At 45.4% G+C, this 12176-nt stretch overlaps 1 long non-coding RNA gene across 3 annotated transcripts in view; it reads left to right on the top strand.

Annotated features, from left to right (window-relative positions):
* LOC119113708 (uncharacterized) overlaps positions 1 to 12176 on the top strand; it is a 51108-nt gene that overhangs the window by 20776 nt on the left and 18156 nt on the right. For 2 of the 3 annotated variants that reach the window (XR_005095933.1, XR_005095931.1), the window contains 2 exons: positions 5448 to 5558; positions 6438 to 6565. This is a non-coding gene — a long non-coding RNA (uncharacterized LOC119113708). The remainder of the gene's footprint in view (positions 1 to 5447; positions 5559 to 6437; positions 6566 to 12176) is intronic. The other variant, XR_005095932.1, reaches the window with a different exon arrangement.

Here is a 12176-nt window from a genome sequence, read left to right as displayed (position 1 = left end):
TAGACAAAACGTTTTGCGGATCGTGTACATCTTCCACTCTAGGCAAGGTAGGTCATATCTGTAGGCATCGCTGCCTTTGCATCAACAGGAGTTTCCACGAGATGATGCAGCTGGCCAGAATTTTGACTTCCTCGGGGAGATATTGGTCCGTAAAGTGCATGAGTGGTGCCAAATCTAGGCTGAATCTGGAGTAAGATACGCTGCAATATTGTTCCAGGCTATAAATTGATAGGATAATACGGGTAATTTATGTATCATTCATAACTAAGTATACAACGCTGAGCATTTGACGTAAAAGCTGTCTACTGGATGTCACTCTATAGAATCCAATTTCATAACAAACAGAAGTGTTCCACATTGCTGTTTTGACCTGAACTAGCTATCTTGAGGACCTTTCGATACTGCTCACAATCCTGCCCTTTTTAAGACATTAGCCTCTCTAGTTTCAGAGCTATACGCCCACGACAGTGGGAAAGCTGCATCGGCAGAGTATTTCAAGGTCATCTTGGTATCCATGACGTAACCTTGTCGTCATTCAAATTCTGTCATTCCATAAGCCATGCAGTGATTAATACGCGCACGGGTGACCGGTTGGACACCCTTCGCTGGGTGGGAGTCAATTTGACGCTGTGAGATCCCAGGAACTAAGAAAGAATACACAAAACTCACAGGGTGTATTGACCTATACGTGAACTCACTTAGATTAAATATTGAGTCTCCTAGGTCATGAACTTTGAGTGAAATCGGGTCAAACAATGTCAAATTCCAGGGTAGTCTCCAAAGGGCTCCTAGAATATAGATAACTGTTCTAAGCAAAACCTCACATACCCATTTCACGTCAGTGACCTTGTTTGACATTTTGAAGATCATAGTGACGAAAATCATACAAGACCGCCTTAACTTTTGCATTGGGATAAGCGACAAAGATTGCGCTAGGCATATGTTCCTAAAAACAAAATGCCAACCTGGGTCATTCTAGGTCACTGACATATTCAGACCTTACGGAAGTACATGGAAGGTGTATAATACGGTTCCAGTTATCAATAAATTCGAAATAAGCACCAGGAACTACCCCATACAGCAAACGCTAGAGTAATAAAACATGTTGTGATTGACCATTGTCTGACCCTCATACCTGACCTTAGGTCAGTGTAATTTGTTCATTCAATAGCTGTGTTGGCTAAGAAAGCATCTTAGAGATGTATGGCTTCGTCTAACACTCTAACGTTGTTGGATAAGGCTGAACGATTCCTTCGAAATTGCCTTCGCTGAAACCATGGCCTTACTTTGACCCACCATAGGTCAGCGACCTTGCAAGGACATCTAAACGTTTGATCCCCGACGATCCGCTATTCAATTTTCTACAGCTATGCAAAATTTGACGCGACTACGCCGTGTCGTTCGGAAATTATTCCACAAAAACATTCGGGGGAGGGGTCAATTTCCCCCCTCCCCCGAGCGTGTGTTAAAGCCAAACAAATCTTATTGTCGGGGCGTTTATATCTGACATTCGGGAGCGCGATTTCCAGATGTGACATCCGTCAATTGGCTTCCAATCGATGTTGTGCAAGGTGCAATCACGTAATCAAGCTATGACGCACTGAGGAGCATATTTACTACACAGAGCATAATGTTGTCTACAACAGTCTTTTCCACTTAAGAAGCATATCAACAGTTATAAGTGAGCTTATGTCATCATATCCAGCGCTTGCTTGAATATTTTCAAATGTAGAGCATTCTATTTCAAGCGTATCTTGTTTAGTTTAAACCCGACCGAACTCATATTTGCGTCATGTTTCACATGTGTATTCAACGTCCGAATCGTTCACAACAAATGCGGCTCTTTGTCTAGCTCAGCTCCATGGAAGCGACACCAAAAATCACGGAAAAGAAATACCAAAATCGCATCGCAACCTTAATGCCTTCAAACTTTATTATTCAACGTGAGTAAAGCGCCGCTTTATTGGATCGGAACAAGCTGCGTGTACACACATTCTGAACGCCTCCGATGTGCCATGTCGGCACTGTACTCTACATTCTGCCCGGTATGACTGAGCAGTGCTCCGTCTGCCATCACCACGCTCGTAAACAAGGGCTGCAGTTAAGGATTTCACCTCGTCAATGCAAATGTCATCGAACATTTTAGCTCGTTGATCTTTGGAGGGACGGGAATGATCGACTCCCCTCTGCTTCCTGATCCGTGTTCACCGCTATATAGGGCGATCAAAGGTAACCTAAGCATATTCTGTTCGGCGCCCCTCGCCAATCATGCGTCTGCTGACACTGATTGTCGTGTTTTGTCTGGTGCTGGTGACCATTGAGGGTGAGTTGCTGGTGCTCTTCTTGGTGAAGTTCGCCCGAATTGGTCGAGGCTGTTTGACAGCGAAGGAATGATTAGAAATGACAAGGAAAAGGTCGATAAGGTAGCTGTGGGAGCATTCTGTCAGTCGGGGCGCCGCAGTACTGAACGGAGGGCTCCTTGCGCCAGTGCTGTGAACGATATAAACTGTTGCAAGTCCACCTTCAAACAAGAAATCAAATCCATGAAGTGGCTTTGAGGTCTGCAAGATACTTAAAGAGAGCGTAATGCTGTTGAAAAACATTACAAAGCCATGCTCTGATGATCCATTGAAACCTTGTCATTGAACCACTGTCATTAATCTTAACAGCACGCAGCGGCGCGGAGGTTTCGTCAAGAGGATTTTATCAGCACATTCATGTTTTGTTTCTTAGTCAAACTTATGTGGTCAACATTTCAAAACGATGCAACCTTTTTATTGGACGACACTGGCGCACGCAGACAGTACCGGGAACATCAGGCTCACGGTAGTTCTCGGTAGTTGAAGTTTCTTCGTAGTTCAACTTTCTATGTAGCTCAAGTTCATACTTAGCATGTGAATTGCAAAGGAAGGCTGCCGTAGCATGAGTGTTATCTCTTTCTACATGCGATGGCTACGTTTCCAAAGCTATCGCGGGCTTTTTATAGAAAGCCATTTTCATCTCAAATAATAGTCTGGTTACCGAAAACAATCAAGACATAAATCAATGAATAAATAGCAAAGCATTGACACTGTTCCACCGGCGAAAAAGGTATTGTTCTTAACGTCCTATGTTCCATTGGTGCCAATAGCATAAAAGGCACAAGGTAATGTATGACGCCAATATAGGAATAAAAACGTTATTGTGTTGTGCCACTGCCGTGATGGCAAACACAAATGTGGTTTACCGGGTTGAGAAATGTGCTTACATTGTTGTTTCATCCATTTGTTTCCCTAGTTCAGCACGTCAGTATGTATGGTTTACTGGGTCACAAAGTCGCCGGATGATTTTTAATACACTTGAGCCAGGCACATAGAGAGTGGAAAGTTTGAAGAAATGTACGACCTTTCTTGTCGTTCCTATACCAACGCCCACATCCTTGAATACATCAGTCCCTTAACACGCGCTCGGGTGGGAGGGGTCAAATTGACCCCCTCTCCGAAAATTTTTCCCGAATGGTTCCCAACAATTCCCGGTTCCTGATCCGCAAAGATGAAAACTGTTGCAAAACAAGCTGCAAAAGTGAAGCCAGCAAGAGGAGTCTTTCTAGGGTGGCAAGGAACCATTCAAAGGTAGAAGTTAATGTGGTCAGGCAGTGTATCGGATCCTTTCTTTGTACATGATGGTATGCGTCAAGGGGGTAACGTCTTACCACTGCTGTTCAATGTGTACATAGTTTAGCCTCTTTGTGAGTTGCAAATGTTACCAATCGGTTGTTATGTGGTGAAATGTACAGCGAATGAACTAGTCTCTGCTGATGACAGGGTGCTTTTATCTACTACGAGGAGAGGGCCTGGAGCGTTGCCTCGGAGGTGCAAAGGATTTACCATGCGCAGGAATATTCAATTCAATGTAAAGAAAGCTGTGCATGTTTTTCAACTCTCAAAGGTCATATACAGTGTCACACCTGTCTAACTCAAGCTCCCAAACATCATTGTTAATGAATACATAATAGCATGAGCGGAGGAGCTTAAACATAGGACTTTTAGTGGCCAGTTCCCTCAGTGGCAGTCAAGTTATGCGAAGAGTCAAATGTTCCTTGTAGGACCGCATAAAACTTTCAACTATCTGTTCCAAGCATGTTATACTAACGTGTATATTGTGAACTGTGCAACACTGTGACTGGAAAGAAAGGATTTCAAGAACGCTGTATGGCCTACCGCTTATGGAAAGAGGAGCTGGTAAGGGTGCCACGGTGGACAAGGATTCATTATCTGTGTAAAAAGCTTGACACCTCTACCTATGGATGCCTGGGAACAACATCTATGGATATGTGGGAAACGATCTCACCTTAAGCAGTGCTTGTTGTGTGAGCTCTGACCCCCACCATCCGATCGCGCGATTCCAGGCAACGGCAGAATTTAATGGCGTAAGTTTAACGTGCCGCAATGCTCGGCACGGTCCGTCCTGCCCTCTGACGTCACCTCACCTTTATCGCGGCCGCTGCCACCGGCCGCAGGCAATACCTGACAATGGCAAATGGAGAGCGCTCAAAACGACTCGAACGCACCCCGGCATGGGTGGCTGAATCGGAAGGTAGGGGCTCCAACCAACTCAACCAACGGGACGGGAAAGTCTTGTCCCATGTTAGTACCTATTTAGTAGCTGGAGTTCAACCAAAGACTCGTGTCCATTGAGAACAGCATTGTTGAGGTTTTCAGCATTTGTTTGAGGTTGAGGTTGAGGTTGAGGAACAGAATTCGCATGTAAGCGAAGTAGGGGTTAGTGGGGTCATTGCCAGGACATATGCGCATGTCAGACATGCATATAATGTTATGGCATCGAACCTCCGGCAGTCAGCAGGTCACATGTTCGGAACATCTTTTCGCCCACCTGGGTCGGTTTGACCGTGATCGCCACCAAATGCACCAAGTAGGTCATGACCCAGAATAATGTCCTCCGACCTTTCAGGCAAGTACTGAGTGCGTTGCCTTCTGTCTTGCTTTATGTTTGTGAGTGTGCTGCGTTTTTCCTGTATGTGCGAAGATAGGTACCAGTCTGATGGTGGAAAAAGAACTGGATTATTAATATCATTATTGCTATTAAACCAGACGTCTTTGATCTACCTATCCGTAAAAGGTACAAAAAAGTAAGATGATCCCTTTCAGACCCCCAAGGGGCGTGGGCATCAGGTATCGAGGCGGTATTCGCCCCCGAACGCACCCAGGAGAATCACGCTCCTGTGAGCAGTCACGATCATATGGTGTCAAATCTTTGATGGTAAAATAGCCTTTTGGTTCTCTGGAGCAATGTATACTCATATGCCAAATCTACGTCACAATTTCCAGCATTTCAGACCGTCATGCAAACAGAAGTTATATCGTACTGAGTGACTCCATGAGTTCAAGGACGCTTAAGTCCTGGCAGGTTTCAGTCGTATTGGGAAGTAACCAACTCATGCATTGCAGGTCGAAAATGTTACAAATTCGGCCAGGCGTGCGGAAGATGGAACAGGGATGTCTGCCGCTGGTGCCGGAAACCTCACAAGCGTCTCTGCTGTCGCTCGGGCGACACCTTCGGTACGTTCCAGCCGTTGCCGCCTGGTGCAGAGCAAACGTGTTACCATGGTGATGTAGTTGTGACGCTATGGAATACGAAACTTCAGTTCAGATTAAGGGTTATTGGTGACATGTTCATGAACTGTTGTCATGCATCACATCGAAAGCTCACAATGCAAGGTCTTCCCTTACGAGATGTGCTATTCGGCTTAACACGTGCTCGGGTGTGGTGAAGTTGGCCCCGATGTTTTGTTTTTTTAATGGATTGCGAACGGCGCGGCGTAGTTACGCCCAACCTTGCATAGCCGAAGACAATTAACTGCTGGATCTTTTGGTGTACCAAAATTAAATGTACCTTGTGACGTCGCTGAGCTATTGCAGGTCAAAATCAGGCCGTGGCTCTCAGCAAAGGCCATTTCGAGGAAATCGTTCATTTGTTAACTTTATAAACACAACTTCCATTAAACAAAGCCAGATATAAAGATCAGACCGAGGCCAAAACCAAGCTTTTTTATTCGAGGGCTTGCTTGTTGAGGTAGTTTCTGGCGACCATTTTGAAATTGACAATGGTTGGACATACATGATTCATGGACTTATAAAAGGTCAGATTTGGTCACTGACATAAAATGACGAAGATTGATGTTTTGCTTGTATAAACGTACTGTCTATGGATGTTAACGAATGTTTAAGATGCCAATAGCGTTTGGACTGTGTTCATTTTCAGATCATAGCATACTCATATCAGATGCGTTTTCGCGTCGAGAGCATAGGAAAATTGCTATGAATAATACGTGCTTATATTTACGATAAATGACGAAATATTTGTTGATGTCACACACCATTTATTTTATAATATCCACCATGCACCCATTGTGACAACCGATCACTCTCTCATTTCAGAGGAATGCAAAGCGAAATGTCACTACCCCTATCAATGCCGCACATTAGGAGGAAGATGCACCAAAGGATGGTGCTGCCCTCTGTACTTTCTGTAGACGGCCGCCACGTCGAAGACATCGATGTTTCAGGTGCACTATATTTCATGACCGCCCATCGCGAACACCGCGCCTCAACTCCTCGTGGACGCTGACAGGGAAACAAAGAAACCTCGGAAATGGACAGACTAGAACTAGAACTAAACAGAGCGGAAACAGACTGAACAGATACTAAAATTAGCAATACAAAATGAATACGAAAATAGCATGGAATGATTAACACTAAATTAGATCTCAAGATGATAGCAAACCAAGTGACTCAACAAACGAGAAGCGATCACTAATTCAAACTAGGAATGCAAACGGTGCACCGACTACATTTCGAAGCCATTCATAGACGGGTAAGTTGTACCGGCGAGTACCGGCTGCCAGTGTCGTTAAGGGATGGATAAAACTATAATGATCTTGATCCATGCGTACGATAATCTGTCACTGCATGCACATGTAGTTCATATTTTATGTTGGCGATAGCTTAACAAGGCGGCGTCGTGTATATATTTGCACGTGTTGCACCAGTTGAAGACATCGAGGCGACGGCTCGCAAAGGGTGACCGTGGAAGCACGGTATCGCGGAGAACGCCATACCGCAGTAGTCTTCCCGCAACAAGTACCTAACGAGATGCTATCAAGAATAGAACATTTTGGGGTTGGTTTTTCTTGGCGGTGGTATCCAGATTTGCATAGTTTACATCTCAAATGGGAGTGTCCACGCCAGGACCGGAAGACCCAGCTACAAACTCTCCGGTCTCTAAAGACCAGGTCTCCATCACACATCTTCCGGCGCACCGCAAGCATTCTGAGCCGCAACAATCCCAGCAGCAACTTTTATAGCGATGACCGTTCGTACATCAATCTTTACGCCGCCGTACATCGGTCTTTGTGCCGCCGTATTCGGGTAGGTGCATGCTGCGAACATCAACATTTTATTGTCCATCGTCTGCGCCTCGATCTCTTGAACAGAGAGATTGTCTATAACTTTTCTCCTAGACAACGTAGGTGATATTTTTGTGCGCCTTTGACGGAGTCAAAGGGAGTATTCAGATGATCATGCGCCTAGCCCGAATTTCGAATAGCCAGGAAAAATATTGTTCGTAACGGGAGATCCCTTCACTTTTTTATTGCCAAATCTAGGAAAATCCGAGCCTTGGCTGAATGTGTGCAAACTTCCGCCACTCTGTCCTCTGATGTATCTCTCATTGATAAATTGTGTCGAAAAATTCCTGTTCTTATAGCCCATACATATGTAGAGCACTGCACAAAATACATGGCACCATTAATAAACTGCATTTCCTTCATAAACATTAGCCAATAGCGGAGTATTTAACGCAAGAGGCGTCGTCCGACTGCCACTCTATAAAAACGATTTTCGGAATCACACCATATCTTGTTTACCTCAAACCTGACAGAGCACATAGTTGTGCCGAACCACAGGTGCAGATTCAGAGTCTGAATCTCCTAAACAAAATGGAGGCCGCCGTCTGGATCGATCACGCGGGAGCGAGAGCAATGATCACGAGAGCGAAACTGCGAAATCAGATTCCTTCCTCTTCCTTACCACTTTGAACCTGTTTACATCACTTTTTCAAATTACCTGAAATGACTTGAACAAATGGTCAGTAACATAACGTGCTAAAAACGCCGATTTCTGAAGTGATGATGCATATCATACACAGGACTCTCAATGCTTTCGGGATCATACTACGTGCCTAGTCTAATCCAACGTCGCATAGCGTCGGACCATTTTCATAGGTCACTCACGCGGGCATGACGCACACTCATGCTGCATGGGCATACTTCACACGGATATGATGCACACCCCCGTGAGTGTCCTGGGCTGTGTAAGGACACTAATGAGGGTACCTGTCATGAACGGGGCTGTGTAAGGACACTGATGAGGAGACCTGTCGTGAACGGGGCTGTGTAAGGACACTGATGAGGGTATCTGTCGTGAACGGTGCTTTGTAAGGACACTGATGAGGGATATGTCGTGGACGTAACCATGAGCGCAGCGTTTAGTGGCGGCATCACCAGCAGCACAAGCGGAAGGTCTGGACCGACGCCCTGAGAGCATACCGCCTCATTGTCGCTGTGCAGCTGCGTGGATACTGCATGGCAACAAGCCACACCAGGAGCTGAGCGACCACATGGAGTCAGCCTGAGGGCACTGGACGGGGAGGACATGGATAGAGTTCTTGGTAGAGAGACGGTACACGGGAACGTCACAGAAACGATCGTAACAGGGTTCGTGACATTGAGCATCAGTAGGATGCAGAAGCGTAATCGCCGTCACTTTAGCCCCCGAGGATCCCCATTGGCGGTGTTTGTACAAGGTTTATCTACGGCTTTACACTGTACCAATCTGCGTGGATACCACTGTTTTTCGGCTAGCACTATTTTCTAGATAACAGACAGTCTCCTTTCAAGTCAAAATCCCTTTCATTGGGTTTTGGCAGCTTTTGGGGAATCACATTATGAGCCTACCAATATTTCCTTGTGTCATCGTGTGTTCTCCTCGAAATTAAGTTACAATAGCATAATTTGTTTTGTTTGCATTTGTTAAATTTGTTCATTCCTTGTCAATTGCATAATTTGCTAATTTGTTTAATCCTTTTTTTCTCCTGGATATAAAGCTACAGTAGTGTGATTCGTGAGCGAATTTATCGCACCTTTGAACAGATGTGTCTCATTCATAGTGTGTCGTACTGCGGCGACGAGTTTCTGAGTGTCATAGCGTGTCACTCATAGCGTGTCGCACTGCGGCGACAAGTTTCTGAGTGTGATAGCGTGTCACTCATAGTGTGTCACATTGCGGCGATGAGTTTCTGAGTGTCATAGCGTGTCACTCATAGTGTGTCACATTGCGGCGACGAGTTTCCGAGAGTCATAGCGTGTCCCTCATAGCGTGTCGAATTGCGACAACGAGTTTCTGAGTGTAATAGTGTGTCACTCATAGCGTGTCGCATTGCGGCGACGAGTTTCTGAGTGTCATAGCGTGTCACTCATAGTGTGTCACATTGCGGCGACGAGTTTCTGAGTATCACAGCGTGTCACTTATAGCGTGTCACAATGCGGCGACGGGTTTCGGAGTGTCATAACGTGTCACTCATAGCGTGTCGAACTGCGGCAACGAGTTTTTGAGTGTCATAGCTTGTCACTCATAGCGTGACGCATTACGGCGACGAGTTTCTGAGTGTCATAGCGTGTCACTCATAGTGTGTCACATTGCGGCAACGAGTTTCTAAACGGACACTTTAGTACATTCGATGGTACATCTCTTTTATATACCTTCATATACCTTATATACCAATACCTTACGATATTCTAAAAACATGCGGCGTGTGTTTAGCGCATCCTTCTATATGTTGACTATTTATAACACATGCAGCTGCTGCGAGTGGTACCCTTACAATGAGAACGAGAGGACAGGAAACGCAGGCATCGCTCAATGGAGGTGATTTTAGTGACACAAATCAAGCTCGACGTTTGATTTTCGATTTGATCCTCATGCTGCGTCATGCATAAAAAACAACAGCAGAAATGAGCTCGTTGCCATCGAAGTTCTCTCTACAACCGTCTCACACGACCGTCTTGGTCAGCAACATAAAAGTTCGAAACTGGATTAGCATTCTGAATTCTGAGAAATGTGCAAAGATGCGCCAGCAGCAAGACAAGGAAATTTGGCCCTCCTAACTACATTTAACTGGTTACAAAGAATATTTCCATGACTCTTTCGTGGCAGCTGACATTGCAGGGTCTCATATAAAAAGTACGAGGATGACAACCATTCCACACGTGCGCGGTCAGGTGGAAAGCGTTTTCTACAGTGCATGCGTCGTGTATGTAGCACATGTTTATATAACTACGGTATATAACACATGCTGCCTCCGTGAGTGGCACACCTTCAGTGAGTGCAAGAGGACACTGCACGACATGCATCGATCAATCGGGATTATTTTCGTCATTCGTAAACATCTTTGACCTTTGACCGCCGACTTGACCTTGAATTTGACCCATTTGTGAAAACTATGTGCAGAAATAGACTCCCTGTCATGGAAAATCTGTCAAAAATGGTGCAAAACGACCTTCTAATCCATCGATAGAAGGAAAAAAGTTGAATTTGGACAAAAATTCAAGATGGCGGTGGCCACCGTCTCGAGTTTTGCGCTAAGCTCAGATACCCAAGTGGTTACTAAGCCAATTTGGATCTCCAAGCTACAGGGAACATATTTCCGTGAAAAAGTCCGCGGTAGTGCACATTGCAGGGTGTCATCAAGGAACCATCAAAATGGCAACTCGACTATTAACACCATTCAACATCATAATTCAGCGAGGTGACTAACGCAACGCTTGATCACAAGTCGGTCGGTACGTCCCATGTACTTACATTCTGAATGTGTTGCGTGGGCTATGTCGGCATTGTCCTCTACGCCGTTCCCTGTGTGACTAAGCAGTAATGGCACGTTCGTAAACAAAGGTTATGGCTGATGATATCACCTTGTTCTTGGAAATGTCGCCGGACATGAAAGGCTCGTTTGTTGACCTTTGGAGGGGACGAGATGATTGACACTCTTTCCGCTTCATGGTCCGTTTTTGCCGGTATAAAAAGCGACCAAAGGAAACATGGGCATATCCTGTTGAGTCGTCTCTCACCAACAATGCGTCTGCTGCCATTGATTGCCGTGCTTTGTCTGGTGTTGGTGACCACTGAAGGTGAGTTTCTGGCGTTTCTCTCGGCAAAGTCCTGTTGTGTTGGTCGCGACTCTTTGGCAAGGGAGGTATTTGACAGACATGACGAAAAAAGATCCATGATGAGACCTTGAAAGTATTGTGTCAGCCGGGGCGTCATAGCACCACACGGAGAGCTCTCGGTCCACGTTCTGTAAGGAGATTTCAAAGTCACGCTGTGATGGACCCTTGGGATGGACTCTATGTAATGATTATATTTGTGCTTCGGGCAGCTAAGTACAAGTGTTGGTGTGTGGTACAACCATGAAAGTGCATAATTCATTGAAAGTTATTCCATCATAATGCACTGCCAATTTCCACCTTCATCACCGACTTTCCATGGTTGCCAACGCAGATACCACTGGTAGGTGGGAGCGGCAGGCACAGCATGTCCCCAAAAATAGCTGGTGGGCCTTCTGCCCCGCTTTCATATTTTCTGTGAGAGCTATGGTGTACGCGTCTGCACAAAAAAAAACTGTCAGCTTTAGGTCTCACTGCCTCGCTTTTCTAGGTCCACTTTTCGTTGTTTGCCATGTTATGTCAGGTAAGCTGGTATGCTAATGATAGGGCTACTTTGGAGCAAACTGTCTCGCAAACTGTAATCTGAATACGCATCTTGGCAAACTATCCACCTGCTAAAATGACCCGTCCGAAGCTGCTACTCATAGTAGTAGCTGCTATATTGAGCAGAGTCGTCCTGGTCGACTGAACCACTCCAAGATATCTTTTACCGGCACCCTGGCATTTGCACCAACCGGGTGGTGCGAAATCAACCGGATTTTTAATATTATTGTTCCTATTAAACCGGGCGTGTCTGATCTAAATGTCAGTAAAAGATGCAAAAAGGTAAGACGATCCTTTTCAGACCTCCGAGAGATGTGTTCGTGAGGTATTAGGTGGGCAACCACACCTCAACCAA

The sequence above is a fragment of the Pollicipes pollicipes genome, unplaced genomic scaffold (assembly GCF_011947565.3).
Source record: "Pollicipes pollicipes isolate AB1234 unplaced genomic scaffold, Ppol_2.1 Scaffold_7262;HRSCAF=8765_pilon_pilon_pilon, whole genome shotgun sequence".
Classification (NCBI taxonomy): Eukaryota; Metazoa; Arthropoda; class Thecostraca; order Pollicipedomorpha; family Pollicipedidae; genus Pollicipes; species Pollicipes pollicipes.
This window is presented reverse-complemented; position numbering and strand designations above follow the sequence as displayed.